This window comes from Nerophis ophidion, linkage group LG16, assembly GCF_033978795.1.
Source record: "Nerophis ophidion isolate RoL-2023_Sa linkage group LG16, RoL_Noph_v1.0, whole genome shotgun sequence".
NCBI lineage: Eukaryota > Metazoa > Chordata > Actinopteri > Syngnathiformes > Syngnathidae > Nerophis > Nerophis ophidion.
Window position 1 is genome coordinate 23,737,465 of NC_084626.1, and position 17,613 is coordinate 23,755,077.

At 38.9% G+C, this 17,613-nt stretch overlaps 1 protein-coding gene across 1 annotated transcript in view; it reads right to left on the bottom strand.

Moving 5' to 3' along the window:
- The window catches only part of LOC133535176 (contactin-4-like), a 645,232-nt gene that overhangs the window by 529,781 nt on the left and 97,838 nt on the right, over positions 1–17,613 (bottom strand). Inside the window, exon 5 of the mRNA XM_061874742.1 lies at positions 6,563–6,684. The gene's annotated coding sequence lies outside the window, so the exon portion shown is untranslated. The remainder of the gene's footprint in view (positions 1–6,562; positions 6,685–17,613) is intronic.

Genomic DNA, 17,613 nt, shown 5'->3' on the forward strand with positions numbered 1-17,613 from the left:
AAATAGTGGTAATAAGTCGGCTCTTACCGTAAACATGAGGGGAGTTTGTGTCGTTCCTCCTGCAGCTGTCAAAGAGGCAGCCGCGACTTTCTTGGCTCCTCCGTGGCTTCCCTCAAAGACACTGGCGGTCACCACACCCCTCCAACTTTCAGGTATGACTTTCTAATCTCACTAAAACACTAGTAATACAATAAGCAGATAAGGGATTTTCCAGAATTCCATCTATCCATTTTCTAAAGCTTATTCACTTTTGGGGTCGCGGGGGGCGTTGGCGCTTATCTCAGCTACAATCAGGCGGAAGGCGAAGTACACCCTGGACAAGTCGCCACTTCCAGAATTATCCTAGTAAATGTGTCTAATAACATCTGAATCGCTCCCACTGCCCTCGTCTTTTTTTTTCTCTATCTTCTAGTCCTTCCCTCTCACTATCCTCATCCACAAATCTTTCATCCTTGCTCAAATTAATGGGGAAATTGTCCCTTTTTCGGTCCGAATCGCTCTAGCTGCTGGTGGCTATGATTGTAAACAATGTTCAGATGTGAGGAGCTCCACAACCCGTGACGTCACGCGCACATCGTCTGCTACTTCCGGTACAGGCAAGGCTTTTTTTATTAGCGACCAAAAGTTGCCAACTTTATCGTCGATGTTCTCTACTAAATCCTTTCAGCAAAAATATGGCAATATCACGAAATGATCAAGTATGACACATAGAATGGACCTGCTATCCCCGTTTAAATAAGAAATTCTCATTTCAGAAAGCCATTAAGCTATGCCAATTGACAATGACAAATATTTACATAAATATCGTAAATATACCGTGAAAAACCGTCCGACCGAAACTCTAACAACTAAAGTTATTTGGGTGAATAACGTGAACTCACTACACCGGTATGTTTTAGCGCTTTCATGGTGAGTTCACTGACAGATATAAGTAAGAACTTTACACAAATTTATAGTAGAAATGGCAACAGCGGAAGATGAATGTCCCATAACAAGATAAAGAAAAATAAGGAATGGACTACAAAGGCGGAAGCGCGCAAATTTTCAGACTTATGCAGAACCCAAATACAGATCAGCAGGTACCAGAAAGTGACAAAAGTCTCTTTTGCATAATATTGCGAAACAAAACACCAGATAACATGTCTTACCATATACACACACCATAATAATACTTGTATGGTGAAGCACAGTACAATCCATCAAGCGGTGCGGCTTCATAGCTTACCAAAGTCCTACTAAAACATGTTGATGGATTATTGAGCGCCGTGTGTAATGTTATATATTTTCAATGGCACATATAAAATGTTGGTGTTTATTTGACTAGTATTTTGGTCTACACATTCTCTTATGTGTGACTGCCATCTACTGCTCACACTTATTTCATTCATGTACCAAATAAAATAGCTTTGACGTTGGTAAGCACGACCAAAAATGTTTGCGTACAATAATCTAACAAGTTTGCAAGTATTTTTATATTTTTATTTTCAAACGTCTTTTTCATGGACGCCCCTGCTTATTTCAGCAAGACCACATTCTACAGCAGTGGCTCCGTAGTAGAATAGTGCAGGTACCAAACTGGCCTGCCTGTAGTCCAGACCTGTCTACCACTGAAAAGGTGTCGCGCATTATGAAGCCTAAAACACCACAATGTAGACCCCGGACTGTTGAACAACTTTGAGAGAGGATTTTAAGTGTGCCTTATAGTCCGAAAAATACGGTAAATATAGGTGACCAAGAATTATTTGATGACATTTAAGTGAAAATGATTCTCTTCTTTTTCTTATCTCATCGTTGATGAACAAATTCAATTGAATTTGAAAAAAAACAAAGTGCCTCACCAGCCCTGAACAGGTAACTAACAGAGCAGACATGGTATCTGTAAAGCTTTTACCCCCTGGATAACACCTTAAGTTGGAGTCTTAAATCTCGTTCTATGCATATATAATGACAATAAAGTTCATTCTATTCTATAACATGGGCGGCATTTCATTTTTGTTGAAAGTACACACTGTGGGATGTTACTTTGGGTTACCGATTCTTGTCTTTCAAAATACCTTCATACAATTTGTCAAATACGGCTCATATTTCCAAATCTTCCTTCTTTAACACAGAATATAAACATGTCGGGAAAAAGAAAAAAAAAATCCCTGCACCCTTCTTTTTTCTCACAATAAAAATTATTGGAGCGGATCTTTCAAGCTGGGACTGTAATGATAGAGCTGGGACTCCGTGTACAAATGATCACACAGGAACAAAGGCAATAAAGCAAAGTTTTTGAAGGGCGGGACAACTTTGACCTCTGGATGTCCTTGGAGAGGAGGAAGCATGTAGGTCTTTTCATGAATTATACTACTGTCTGTTTCTAACAGATGGGAAATGGGGAGAGCTTCTCCTCCCCCAGGCTTTGCTTTAATGTTAATATCTTTTGCGCTAACAGAATTCTAAACCTCATTTTCGGTCTGCATGTTGGAACCTGTTGAAACTTACGACCGGCACTGAATGAAACAGAACATGTGCTGCATCCGCGGTGAACTGTTTGCTTTTAATTACTCTTAAACGGTTATTTGCTCAATTTAATAGGAATGCTAACCTATATTTATTTTAACATGTTCAAATTGTTTGATAGTATACAATTAAAAAAGTGCAATTAAAATTAATGTGTGGTGTTCGGGTCTGTGGGACCCGTTTTAATTTTTCATTAAAAGAAAAATGATACAATTAATTTTTCAAACTGAGACTCACTGACTTTGGCTCATTTTCAGTGAAGAACATACATTTTTAAAGGCCTAATGAGACCCACTACGCAGTCTGATAGTTTATACATCAATGATGAAATATTAACATTGCAACACATGACAATACGGCCGCTTTAGTTTACTAAATTGCAATTTTAAATTTCCCGCGAAGTGTCCTGTTGAAAACGTCGCTGAATGATGACGCTTATGTTGACGCCTGCTTGTGACATTATTGGTTGGAGCGGACATTTTATCCCAGCACCACTCACGGCTAAAAGTCCTCCGATTTAATCGCATAATTACACAGTATTTTGGACATCTGTGTTGTTTGAATTTTTTGCAATTTGTTCAATTAATAATGGAGACGTCAAAGAAGAATGCTGTTGGTGGAAAGCGGTGGATTGTGGCTGCTTTTAGCAACACAAACACAGCTGTTGTTTCTTTGTTTGTTGTGAAGCTTTACTATGGATCAGAGCGGTCAAGCGCACATGTTTCTCTACCACATGTCAACAGGCAGGTTTAGGTGAGAAAATTGTGGTAATAAGTCAGCTCTTAACGGAGACATGAGCGGAGTGCAGCTGTCAAAAAGGCAGCTGCGACTTTTTTGGCTCCTCCATGGCTTCCATCAGAGACACTGGCGGTCACCACACTCCGACTTTTAGGTATGACTTTATAATCTCACTAAAACACTAGTAACACAATAAGCAGATAAGGGATTTTACAGATTTATCCTAGTAAATGTGTCTAATAACATCTGAATCGCTCTCATTGCCCTCGCCTTTTTTTCCTCCAGTCCTTCACTCTCACTATCCTCATCCACAAATTTTTCATCCTCGCTCAAATTAACAGGGAAATCGCCGCTTTCTTGGTCCAAATGGCTCTTGCTGCTGGTGGCTATGATTGTAAACAATGTGAGGATGTGATGTTTCATCAGAAACTCCATCAACATTTACATTTATAATTAAAAATATATATTCATAAATACGATACAGCACAGTAGGAAGGGGATTTATATGGCCACATTTGTCACCGCTTACCTGACACATGAAACATAACCAATTTAGGGTGTGCACTATCCACTTTACCCGCCAGATGGCGCGAGAGTATTAAATATCCCAAAATGTATTTTAAGATCATTTTGACCACAGCGTTAGTTGCTATGTAGAGTGGCGTTTTCGATCATTTTTAGCAGACTGGATTGCAATAATCTTCCTCTCATGCAAGATCCACCCAGGAATGAGTCCGTATGAATCCCACCCGTATCTCATTTCATTGTTTTTATGATGCAGTTTATGTTATTAAACATTATTACATTTCTTCATTATGACTTAAATCGCTTAATATTGTGACTATGTTCCATTTTCTACCGCTTATTCCCTTTCGGGGTTGCGGGGGGCGCTGGCGCCTATCTCAGCTACAGTCGGGCGGAAGGCGGGGTACACCCTGGACAAGTCGCCACCTCATCGCAGGGCCAACACAGATAGACGTTCAATTATAAATATTTTCCTCATGCATTTCTGTTTCCTTGTAATTTAACAATGTTATTTTTGTAAATGTTCTCCCCGTGACTGCGTGGGTTCCCTCCGGGTACTCCGGCTTCCTCCCACTTCCAAAGACATGCACCTGGGGATAGGTTGATTGGCAACACTAAATTGGCCCTAGTGTGTGAATGCTGTCCGTCTATCTGTGTTGGCCCTGCGATGAGGTGGCGACTTGTCCAGGGTGTACCCCGCCTTCCGCCCGATTGTAGCTGGGATAGGCGCCAGCGCCCCCCGCGACCCTCAAAGGGAATAAGCGGTAGAAAATGCATGGATGGACAAAGTATTGGCGTGCATTTACCATCATAATATGATGTTTGAGCTTGAAATTAGAAGACTCACCTCATGAAAATTATAATTATTTTGCCAAACTGTTGACCTTATAAATTATTATACAGCGTATATACTGCTAATTATATTATTATTATATTTTTATTATGATTTTTTACATTATTACATTTTTAAAATGTACTAATTGGTACTGTTACCGGGCTTCACGGTGGCAGAGGGGTTAGTGCGTCTGCCTCACAATACGAAGGTCCTGAGCAGTCAGGGTTCAAATCCAGGCTCGGGATCTTTCTGTGTGGAGTTTGCATGTTCTCCCCGTGACTGCGTGGGTTCCCTTCCGGGTACTCCGGCTTCCTCCCACTTCCAAAGACATGCACCTGGGGATAGGTTGATTGGCAACACTAAATGGTCCCTAGTGTGTGAATGTTGTCTGTCTATCTGTGTTGGCCCTGCGATGAGGTGGCGACTTGTCCAGGGTGTACCCCGCCTTCCGCCCGATTGTAGCTGAGATAGGCGCCAGCGCCCCCCGTTACCCCAAAAGGAAATAAGTGGTAGAAAATGGATGGATGGATGTGAGGAGCCCCACAACCCGTGACGTCACGCACACATCGACTTCTTCCGGTACAGGCAAGGCTTTTTTATTAGCGACGAAAAGTTGCGAACTTTATCGTCGATGTTCTCTACTAAATTATTTCAGCAAAAATATGGCAATATCGCGAAATGATGAAGTATGACACATACAATGGACCTGCTATCCCCGTTTAAATAAGAAAATCTCATTTCAGTAGGCCTTTAATGACCACACACCATACATCCCCCTACACATTTGTATTATATATTAGGGATGCACCGATTAATCGGTAACCGAATATATTCGGCCGAATATGGCAAAAAAAGCCACATTCGGCCTTCGGTGGAATGAGTTAAGAACAAGACCGAATAGTGGCGTGTGACGCAATTTTTTGACGCGGTGACGCAATCAACCAAGGTGCAGTGACGTTGGGATATGTTGTGTACCTGTATAAGTGTATGATATGTTGTGTACCTGTATAAGTGTATGATATGTTGTGTACCTGTATAAGTGTATGATATGTTGTGTACCTGTATAAGTGTATGATATGTTGTGTACCTGTATAAGTGTATGATATGTTGTGTACCTGTATAAGTGTATGATATGTTGTGTACCTGTATAAGTGTATGAGGTTACAATGTTGTGTACCTGTATAAGTGTATGAGGTTACAATGTTGTGTACCTGTATAAGTGTATGAGGTTACAATGTTGTGTACCTGTATAAGTGTATGAGGTTACAATGTTGTGTACCTGTATAAGTGTATGAGGTTACAATGTTGTGTACCTGTATAAGTGTATGAGGTTACATGCACACACTTATTGAGATTTAGTGGGGCCTCTGTTTACATTATTAGCCTGTTGTGTAGGCTACCTGTATAAGTGTATGAGGTTACAATGTTGTGTACCTGTATAAGTGTATGAGGTTACAAGCACACACTTAATTGAGATTTACTTGAGCCTTCTGTTTACATTATTAGCATATCTACTGTGGCTAAGCAGACTTTTGCCAAAAGGACAATAATTCATTTGTTGTGGGTTTATCCGGCACTTTATTTTTTTTTATTTGAAGGCCTAATATAAATGAAAAACTTTGTGCTTTTTTTTGAAAAGCAAAGGCTACTGGATTATTAAAAAAATTTCAATATTCAATAAAAAAATACTTTATTTGAAAAGCATGTCTAAATATTTATTTTAGGCTATTTATGCAATATAAAAAAAATTGTGAAAAACTGCATTCATTATTCGGTATTCGGCCAAGCGTTTAAATTTTATTCGGCTTCGGCCACAAATTTTCATTTCGGTGCATCCCTATTATATATAAGATGTCCGGGTCCACTGGACCTGGGGCTAATGGAAGTGTGGAAATTGATGTTCTGTGTACCACACACACCCACACACAAAATAAATCATAATAATACAAATAAACTTACTGTAATGTTTTCCCTCTGGCTGGGACCGACGGGACGATCACATCATTCTGTTTAGATGAAGAATTAATCGCAGTCCTCAGAATCCATCGCAACATCCGCGCCTCCCTGAGTGCACCTTCAGCCTGATGGAAACAGGTTTCGTTGTTTAGATTTTCCCAGTTTGACCAGAGAAGTTGCTGTGTTTGCTGCATATTCCACAACATAAGAAAACGGCTCAAGTTGGACAGTTGGAGCATATGATGTCATGAATGTGGAGAGAGTCTACTGGTAGTGCACACAAATACCTACTTTACCCTTTGTGTGGTGTTCAGGTTTGTGGGACCTGTTTTCATTTTTTATTAAAAGAAAAATTATACAATTAATTAACTTTTCAAACTGAGACTCACTGACTTTGGGTAATTTTTCTGAAAAACATATATCAGAATACTTATTTAATGACCACACACCATACACCTCCCCTACACATTTCTATTAAATATAGGATGTCCTGGTCCACTAATAGAAATGTGGAAACCTTTCTACAGGTTGTGGAGGCATAACAAAAAAAAAGGTTAAATGGCAACTGCCCAGTTAGCTCATACACGTCTTTAAATCTCTGGATGGATGAAGTAATGTGCTGTTCATTCTTACTGGGGACCCTGAGAAAAAAAGAGTTAATATGGTTCGTGGGGACCAAATTTAAATAATTTTGAACAATTCACTCACATTTGTATGTGACTACTGAGGACCTTTAATTTTTTTTTTTAAAAAGTTCAAATTAAATTAAACATTTCCCTTTAGGGGACCTGTTTTTTGTCCCCTTACTGTCAGAGCTCCCCTAAAGGTGACTGTGTAAACCAGGGGTCACCAACCTTTTTGAAACCAAGAGCTACTTATTGGGTATTGATTAATGCGAAGGGCTACCAGTTTGATACACACTTCAATAAATTGCCAGAAATAGCCAATTTGCTCAATTTACCTTTAATAAATAAATCTATATACATTTAAAAAAATGGGTATTTCTGTCTGTCATTCCATCATACATTTTTTTTTCCTTTTACGGAAGGGTTTTTGTAGAGAATAAATGATGAAAAAACAATTGAAAGGTTTAAAAAAGGAAATAAAACGAAAAAAAGGAAAATACAATTTTGAAACATAGTTTATCTTTAAAACTCAAAATTCAACCGAAAAAAAAGAAGAGAAAAACTAGCTAGTTCAAATCTTTTTGACATAATTTAAAAAAGAATGTATGGAACATTAGTAAATTTCATGATTAAGATTAATTTTAAAAATTTGATGACATGTTTTAAATAGGTTAAAATCCAATCTGCACACTGGACTTGTGTGTGAAATTATTAACACATTACCGTAAAGCAGGCGTCAGCAACCTTTTTGAAACCAAGAGCTACTTCTTGGGTACTGATTAATGCCAAGGGCTACCAGTTTGATACACACTTAAATAAATTGCCAGAAATAGCCAGTTTGCTCAATTTACCTTTAATAAATAAATCTATATATAAAAAAAAAGGGGTTATTTCTGTCTGTCATTCCGTCGTAAATTTTTTGTCCTTTTACGGAAGCTTTTTTTGTAGAGAATGAATGATGAAAAAACACTTAATTTAACGGTTTAAAAGAGGAGAAAAAAAAGAAAAAAAAAAGGAATATTTAATTTTGAAACAGTTTATCTTCAATTTCGATTCTTTAAAATTCAAAATTCAACCGAAAAAAATGAAGAAAAAAAACTAGCTAATTCGAATCTATCTGAAAAAATATATATAATAATTTATGGAACATCATTAGTAATTTTTTCTGATTAAGATTAATTTTAGAATTTTGATGTGATGTTTTAAATAGGTTAAAATCCAATCTGCAATTTGTTAAAATATATAACAAATTGGACCAAGCTATATTTCTAACAAAGACAAATCATTATTTTATCTACATTTTCCAGAACAAAATTTTTAAAATAATTTCAAAACACTTTGAAATAAGATTTAAATTTGATTCTACGGATTTTCTAGATTTGCCAGAATCATTTTTTTGAATTTTAATATTTCAAAAATATTCTTTGTCGAAAAAACAGAAGCTAAAAGGAAGAATAAAATAAAAAATGTATTTATTCTTTACACTAAAAAAATAAATTTACTGAACATTTATTTAAATTTTCAGGAAAGAAGAGGAAGGAGTTTAAAAGGTAAAAAGTTATATGTGTTTAAAAATCCTAAAATCATTTTTAAGGTTGTATTTTTTTCTCGAGAATTGTCTTTCTGAAAGTTATGAGAAGCAAAGTAAAAAAAAAATAAAAATTTATTCAAACAAGTGAAGACCAAGTCTTTAAAATTTTTGGGGGGATTTTCAAATTCTATTTGAGTTTTGTCTCTCTCAGAATTAAAAATGCCGAGCAAAGCGAGACCAGCTTGCTAGTAAATAAATACAATTTAAAAAATAGAGGCAGCTCACTGGTAGGTGCTGCTATTAGAGCTATTTTTAGAACAGGCCAGCAGGCGACTCATCTGGTCCTTACGGGCAACCTGGTGCCCGCGGGCACCGAGTTGGTGACCCCTGGTGTAAACAGAGCGATGTCCCCATTAAGTAAGCATTGCCGGAACACACACACGGACAGAGTGTAGGTACACAGAACATCAAAGGGTCAAATGTGCGAGAAAATGAGAGCAGACAGTGTTGACTAACAATGTTGCAACCATGTGTGGGAACCGCAGGTGCAGAAACACAAAAGACTCCCCCCTGTGGGATGCAAAAACTGGCCGAGAAATTTTCCGTGCAACGTTTATATCGTTACTCAGCCGGCGTTTGTGGGTCTGATGGATACGCTGCATTTTGTGGCTTTTAATGCCTCACAATCAAACACTTTTAAGTTAAAATACTCCAACAGATGTTTATTGGGAGAAGATAAACATCCACCCCCCCCCACCCCATTAGTTAATTGTATCTCATCTTTTTTGCACGGGGCGATAAAAGTTGGCAGACCCGTCAGCGATCCTGTAATGTTTGATCCTGTTCTGTCTCCCTGTAATATTTGATCCTGTTCTGTCGCCATGTAATGTTTGTCTGGTCGTGAATGGGATTGTGCTTAGACAGAGAGAGAGAGAGAGAGAGAGCGACAGAGAGAGCTAATGAGAGAGAGAGAGAGCGAATGAGAGAGAGAGAGAGAGCGAATGAGAGAGAGCGAGAGAAAATGAGAGAGAGAGCGAATGAGAGAGAGCGAGCGAGAGCGAGAGTGAGAGCGAGAGTGAGAGAGCGAGAGAGCGAGAGAGCGAGAGAGCGAGAGAGCGAGAGAGCGAGAGAGCGAGAGAGCGAGAGAGCGAGAGAGCGAGAGAGCGAGAGAGCGAGAGAGCGAGAGAGCGAGAGAGCGAGAGAGAGATGCACAGTTTGTACTGACAAACTAGGAGAAAAATGAAATAATTTGCTGGACTTATTGAAAAAAATATATATAACAATCAATATGAATATATCAATCCTATCGCACAGGTATCGATCCGATCGCAATACCCACCTTGGTATCGACACTTTGTAGATCGACACATCCGACACGTTTAAATTGACAAAAAAATTTGCCCCTTATGCACCCATTCAAGACTTTAACATAATTTATTGTAATTATTTTTTATAATTATTTGATTTGCAATCGACGGTTTGAAACCACTTTTTAATCAATGTTATTATTTTCATACAGAAAAATCACATTAAATATAAGCCACAGTAAGAGCAAACGGATAATAACATAATTGAAGAAAATAGTGTTTTATTCAGTTCGGGTAATTGCACGTGTATTGAAATGTATTTCAACGGTATTGAATACTATACGAGATTATAGATAATCATAATATAACCGGTAATAAAAAGAAGTCGTAAAAAAAGGGTAATGAAAACGGCCATTAAAAAAACCAGTCCATTCAGCATATTGTGCACGTGTAAATCCAATACTGCACTATGTAGCGTGTTTTATTTATGTGCTTTCATGTCGCAAAAAAACACCCGTTTTAAAGTAGGCATAAACGTGTAAAATATATTAAATACAAACAAAAAAAAAAAATCAGAATTTATTTATGACCCATGTAAAATAAAAAAACAGACAGATTTCAAAACTTCAGAACTTGTCATTCAAAACATTAAATTGTAACTATTTTTTTTAAAGAACACCATCTTAGAAACCGACTTACTCTTCAATTACACAAGCACTATTATTTCATACGAGGTCTCAGGATGATACCAGATATGATAACTATTGATTTCTGTCATTTGACACCCTCTTACATACTGCACATGAAATCAATTTGACAGCGGCATTTTCTTTTGTCTGTGACGAGGACCATCTGTCATTGCACTAAATTGAAAGCTAACAACTTTGAGTTTTTTTGTTTTTTTCCATCAAGATCGTTATAGTCGGTCTTGTATTGCCGACCTTCATGGATTCTTCTCACTCCACTGTAGAAATACCAATATGCATCATATTCAGGCTCTAGTTTGAGCAATGGAAATGAACTTTTCAGCATATCAACACACAAGTATTTTTTGGACTATAAGGCGCACTTAAAAAAAGAAATACTATCATTTTCTCAAAACTCGACATTAGGTACATTTTCAAAACTCGTTTGTCTCTGTGCGATATAGAAAATGACTAAATCGTGATATTCGGGTATACATTCTCACGCAGTTGCTTTTAGCTGTGTGCATTACACTACAGGATCTTTTGCACTCTTTCTCGTCTCTCATGCTCACAAAGACGTAAAACAAGCGCACATTCTTACACACGTCACATCATAAAGCACATACGTATACGCCTTCGCGGAGCAGAGAGGTAGCAGCATGGGTAACGTTAGCTGTGGTGCTAGCGGAGCCGTGCGAGTGGTAAGATGAGAGGAATAAGGTGCCAATCTGGTAACAAATGAAGAAAGAATTCATTCCCAATAAAAAACAGCGGCGGTGGTTCGGCTTCAAGCGGGAAGATGCCGAATAGACAACTTTAATTTGGCAAGTGTGGGGCTACCAAAAGTAGCATTGCTGCTAATATGTAGCATCATTTGAAAAGTCACCTGCTAATAACTGTTTAATAAATACAGTTCTGGTCAATTGACTTAGTTGTGATTTCCTTCTCTGCATGACATTTTAAAAAGAGCATATATTGTATTTTTCGGACTATAAGTAGCATTTTTTATTCATAGTTTGGCCGCGGTGTGCGACTTGTGTGAAATTATTTACACATTACCGTAAAATATCAAATAATACTATTTAGCTCATTCACGTAAGAGACTAGACGTATAAGATTTCATGGGATTTATCAATTAGGAGTGACAGATTGTTCGGTAAACTTATAGCATGTTCTATATGTTATAGTTATTTGAATGACTCTTACCATAATATGTTAGGTTAACATAGCAGTTGCTTATTTATGCCTCATATAACCTACACTTATTAAGCCTGTTGTTCACTATTCTTTATTTATTTTAAATTGCCTTTCAAATGTCTATTCTTGGTGTTGGATTTTATCAAATAAATTTCCCCCAAAAATGCGACTTATACTCTAGTGTGACTTATACTCCAAAAAATACGGTATTAATGCAGTATAAACAAGAATGTTTTAATGTAGACACATAGAATCATCATACTGCTGTGATTATGTGTATCAAGTGTTCATTCAAGGCTAAGGCAAAATATCGAGATATATATCGTGTATCGCGATATGGCCTAAATATATCAAGATATTTAAAAAAGGCCGTATCGCCCAGCCCTACAGTAACACAACAAACCCGACAAAACAAATACCCAGAGTCCCTTGCAGCACTAACTCTTCCGGGACATTACAATACATACCCCCTGCTACCACCAAACCCCGCCTCCCTCAACACCCACCCCCACCCATCTACCGAATTCGAAGGTCTCAAGGTTGGTAAATTTGGTCCTGGGTGTACGCCGCAACCCCAATAGGGACAAGCGGTAGAAAATGAATGGATGGACGGACCTCCAGCGGGACAGCCTTGTTTCATATTTCTGCTCATTTAGGAGAGGGTTTTTGCGTCGCTGTTTTGAAAGGAGGACATTTCCCTCCTTGCTGCCAAGAACTCTTTAAACATTCTAGTCATGTTGCAGGTAGATGGCTGCTGTCAACTTTATTTATGAACCTCAGTGGCCCGTGCTTTCATTCCAACACGCGCCATACCACCCTCGGGTTACCTCTTATATATTGCCGTGAGAGACGCAAAACACCTTTAAAGGCAAACTGCGGCTCACGGTAACACTTAGCGGAACTGCTGGGCTGAGAAGCTCATACCTCGGCGATGTCAAAATAGACCACTTTTGTGACTAAAAAGGCCTTGATGCATTTAAAAGTCGACTGAAATGAGATGTTCTTATTCAAACGGGGATAGCAGCTCCATTCTATGTGTCATACTTGATCATTTTGCCATATTGCCATATTTTTGCTGAAAGGATTTAGTAGAGAACATTGACGATAAAGTTTGCAACTTTTGGTCGCTAATAAAAAAGCCTTTCCTGTACCGGAAGTAGCAGACGATGTGTGCATGACATCACGGGTTGTGGAGCTCCTCACATCTGAACATTGTTTACAATCATGGCCACCAGCAGCTAGAGCGATTCGGACGGAGAAAGCGACAATTTCCACATTAATTTGAGCGAGGATGAAAGATTCGTGGATGAGGATAGTGAGAGTGAAGGACTAGAAGAAAAAAAAAAGACGAGGGTGTCACGCCAAATTTTTTCTCCCTACAAACCCCCCCCGCCCATTTACTTCCAGGGTCCTGATTAATACAGACGTTTTGTTAACGCTATATTATAAAAACGTAACGCTATATTATAAAAATACAGACATTTTGTTAACGCTATATTATGAAAAAATTTAAAAAACAATTTACAAACACAAGCTATGGGATGACATAAGAGGAAACGTGACCCCGGAAGTAAATGTGTCATCCCATAGCTTGTGTTTGTAAATTGTTTTAAAAAAAATAGTTTTTAATAATATAGCGTTAACAAAACGTCGGTATTTTTATAATATAGCGTTATATTTTTATAATATAGCGTTAACAAAACGTCTGTAGTAATCATGACCCCGGAAGTAAATGGGCGGGGGGAGGTTTTTGTACGGGGGAAGAAATTTGGCGTGACAGCGGCAGTGGGAGCTATTCAGATGTTATTAGACACATTTACTAGGATCATTCTGGAAAATCCCTTATCTGATTATTGTGTTACTAATGTTTTAGTGAGATTATAAAGTCATACCTGAAAGTCGGAGGGGTGTGTCGACCGCCAGTGTCTCTGAGGGAAGCCATGGATGAGCCAATAAAGTCGCAGCTGCCTCTTTGACAGCTGCAGGAGGAACGACGCAAGCTCCGCTCATGTTTACGGTAAGAGCCGACTTATTACCACAATTGTCTCCCTGAAACTTGCTGGTTGACATGTGGTAGAGAAACATGTTCGCTTGACCGCTCTGTTCCATATTAAAGCTTCACAACAAACAAAGAAACACCAACTGTGTTTGTGTTGCTGCAGCCGGCTGCAATCCACCGCTTTCCACCAACATCTTTCTTCTTTGACGTCTCCATTATTAATTGGACAAGTTGCAAAAGATTCAGCAACACAGATGTCCAGAATACTGTGTAATTATGCGATAAAAACAGACTATTTTTAGCCGTGATCGGTGCTGGAAGAACACGTCCGCTACCACCGGTGACGTCATCATACTCGTCATCATTCCGCGACATTTTCAACAGGATACCTCGCGGGAAATTCAAAATTGTAATTTAGTAAACTAAACCGGCCGTACTGGCATGTGTTGCAATGTTAATATTTCATCATTGATATATAAACTATCAGACTGCGTGGTCGCTAGTAGTGGCTTTCAGTAGGTCTTTAATGCTTTAGAAGCCCAGATTTATTTTTTTTTGGAGCGAAAAATGACCAAGTGCCGGGAGTTACACCTCTTGCGGCGACAAGTCTGTGAGGGTGTTATTGCTCCCCAGGTGTGAGTGTCAGAGCACACTGGGATGGTCACAAACCAAAGTCACGGTTCACTTATGCAAGAAGAAAAAAAAAAGCCGAAAGCCTGACGGAAGAGTCAAACGTCCTTGAGAACGCACGGGTAAATATTTAAATGTTATGTATTTTTCGGTTTGAAAAGTAACAAAGTACAAAGTATCCTTGGGCTGCGACAAGGCCGAATAATCCTAACTGGATAAAGATTCATGCATTAGGAATTAGCAGCAAAAAATGAAAGGTACACCCCAGCCTTGACCAAAAAAAATTGCTATTTTCTGCATTTTTTTCTTCTTCTGTTTTTTAGACAAATCTGTTAAATTCAAAAAGGTTGAAGGGCTGCAATTTGGCAACATAGTGTCAGATTTGTACCTGACAGTTTGGTCATGTTTTAGTTTTTCCTCTGTGTTTGTCTCATTTCCGGTCAGCACTCTTATTTTGGTTATTTCCTGATTGTCTCCCTGAGTGCTGCTTCCCCTCAGCTGCGGCTGATTGGCACCTGGCCACACCTGGTGTTAATCAGCCAGGTGCTATTTAAACCTGCTTTGTCCTCCAATCTGGGTTGGGGTATTGTCGTGTTGTTGCTAGCTGATTCACTGGATCCTGATTCCTGTTCCCTGCTTCCAGTTTGTTTGGTCCTGGTTCCTGGTTTGTGTTTCGTCTTTATTTTTACATTTTTGGACATTAAATTATGCTTTCCTATTTAATGCCTTCATCTTCATCTTGGGGTTCGTCAACAACACGTAGTTTTGAGCAAGTAACTTTTAAATGGCACTTTTTTTGCAAAGTTCTTCCAAATAGGAGATATTCATTTGCTACAGTTTTTCCAATCTTTTTGGAGCCAAGGCACATGTTTTTCATAATTAAAAAAAAAAACACGGAGGTACAGAACAAGCAGAAAAGGTTGATGTGTACCATCTTTTTTTTTTTTTTTTTTCTTTGTCATGAAAAAGGGATGTTTTTGTGGTTGGTGCACTATTTGTAAGTGTATATTGTGTTTTTATGTTGATTTAATAAAAAAAAATATATATATATATACATATATATATTTTTTTTTTTAAATAAAAATTTATAAAAAATTATTCTGCGGCCCGGTACCAATCGTGGTTGGGGACCACTGATGTAAACCACAAGGAAGTGTTTTACATTTAGAGAAAAATAATATTAATATCACTCCTTTAAAGCGCTTTTTAAACCGGTGCGAACCAACGGCCGGAAAATACGGTACTGAAAATGCTACGTTTCTGGTAAATGGCAGCGATGGTTGGTGTTCTCTTGCATGCAGAAGGAAAAGCGGGAGCAGCATGCAGTTATAGGACTCTGTGTTTAATTCTTTGAGGCAGGGAAAAGGAATACAAAAAACATAATTACCAAGAGTGAACTGCGAGAAACGAAACAGGGAAAGCACTTCAAGACGAAAACGTAAATGTCGCGAAGATCAGGCATTGACCCAGCGGCTTGTGACGAGAACATATAAAGAGGAGTGATTAACCAAACAGCTGGTGGGACTAAATACTACAACAAGGGCAGGTGTGGAGAATTAGTGTCCATGGAAACCAAAAGTCAACGAAAGGAAAGGGTAGGGCACGGAAACAGGAACAAAATGCCACAAAACATAAATCAAGCCATGACCCGGGCAACGGATCATGGCAGAAAACCTGACATTTTAAAATGCTTTCCCCACAAATACTGCATGGATCCAAGCATCTCTCTTCAAAATTCTAGGAAAAGATAGTTTTAGGTGTAGTAAGTGAAGTGTATTATATTTATATAGCGCTTTTCTCTAGTGACTCAAAGTGCTTTTACGTAGTGAAAACCCAAATATCTAAGTTACATTTAAACCAGTGTGGGTGGCACTGGGAGCAGGTGGGTAAAGTGTCTTGCCCAAGGACACAACGGCAGTGACTAGGATGGCTGAAGCGGGGATCGAACCTGGAACCCTCAAGTTGCTGGCACGGCCACTTTACCAACCGGGCTATACCGCCTGCTATAACACTTTTTAACCACTAATTTTTAACCAATTAATTAATTAATTGTTTCCCGTTTACACACATGTAAGGGGGATGTGTGCTATGGCTATGAGTTGTTTTTCTCCCTTGGCCTCAGTCTGGACCCCCTCTCCAGGGGCACAGGCGTAGACCAATTTTATTTTTTCTTGTTTACCTGTTTCTCACCTTTTCTGTAAGGGGCGCCGGAAGTTAGCAGACCCGTCAGCGATCCTGTTCTGTCTCCCTGTAATGTTTGATCCCGTTCTGTCTCCCTGTAATGTTTGTCTGATCTTAAACGGGATTGTGCTGAAAATCTTAATTTCCCCACGGGGACTGATAAAGTATTTCTGATTCTGATTATTCATTCATATAGTTTTTTTTTCGAGTTCATTCGTATTCAAAAATCTAAATTTAAATGCAACAACCAATGATGGTGGCGGGTTGTGATTGCAACAGCGCGGTATGGAAATGTGGTTTTAAAGACATGTTGTGTCTATTGCCAGTGTGTCTATGTATGATGGCACCAAGAAACCACTAGATGGCAGCACGTTATGTGGTTATGTAACTTCAAATGCATGGTGTCTTCACGTTAAAACCCACATTCAGTTTTAGCAAAAAATAACCAAACTTCCTTCCATCCATCCACTACCGCTTGTCCCTTTTGACTTTGTGAGAGCAATTACTTCGGGAAAAAGTGTGATCCAGAACTTTATATTTTTGAGCCCGAACACAAAGAGGATGAGCAACTTTTAGAAGCCGAGTGCGAAACAGATGCAGCTTATCGGAACACTATCGCATCAGCAGCATTGCTAGGGGCTCAACTTACAAACTAACCATACAAAATCCATCCATTTTCTGCCGCTTGTCTCTTTTGGGGTCGCGGGAGGTGCTGGAGCCTAACTTCAGGTGTATTCGGGCGTAAGGCGGGGTACACTCTGGACAAGTCGCCACCTCATTACAGGGCCAACACAGATAGACAGACAACATCCACACACTAGGGACCATTTAGTGTTGCCAATCAACCTATCCCCAGGTGCATGTCTTTGGAGGTGGGACGTAGCCGGAGTACCCGGA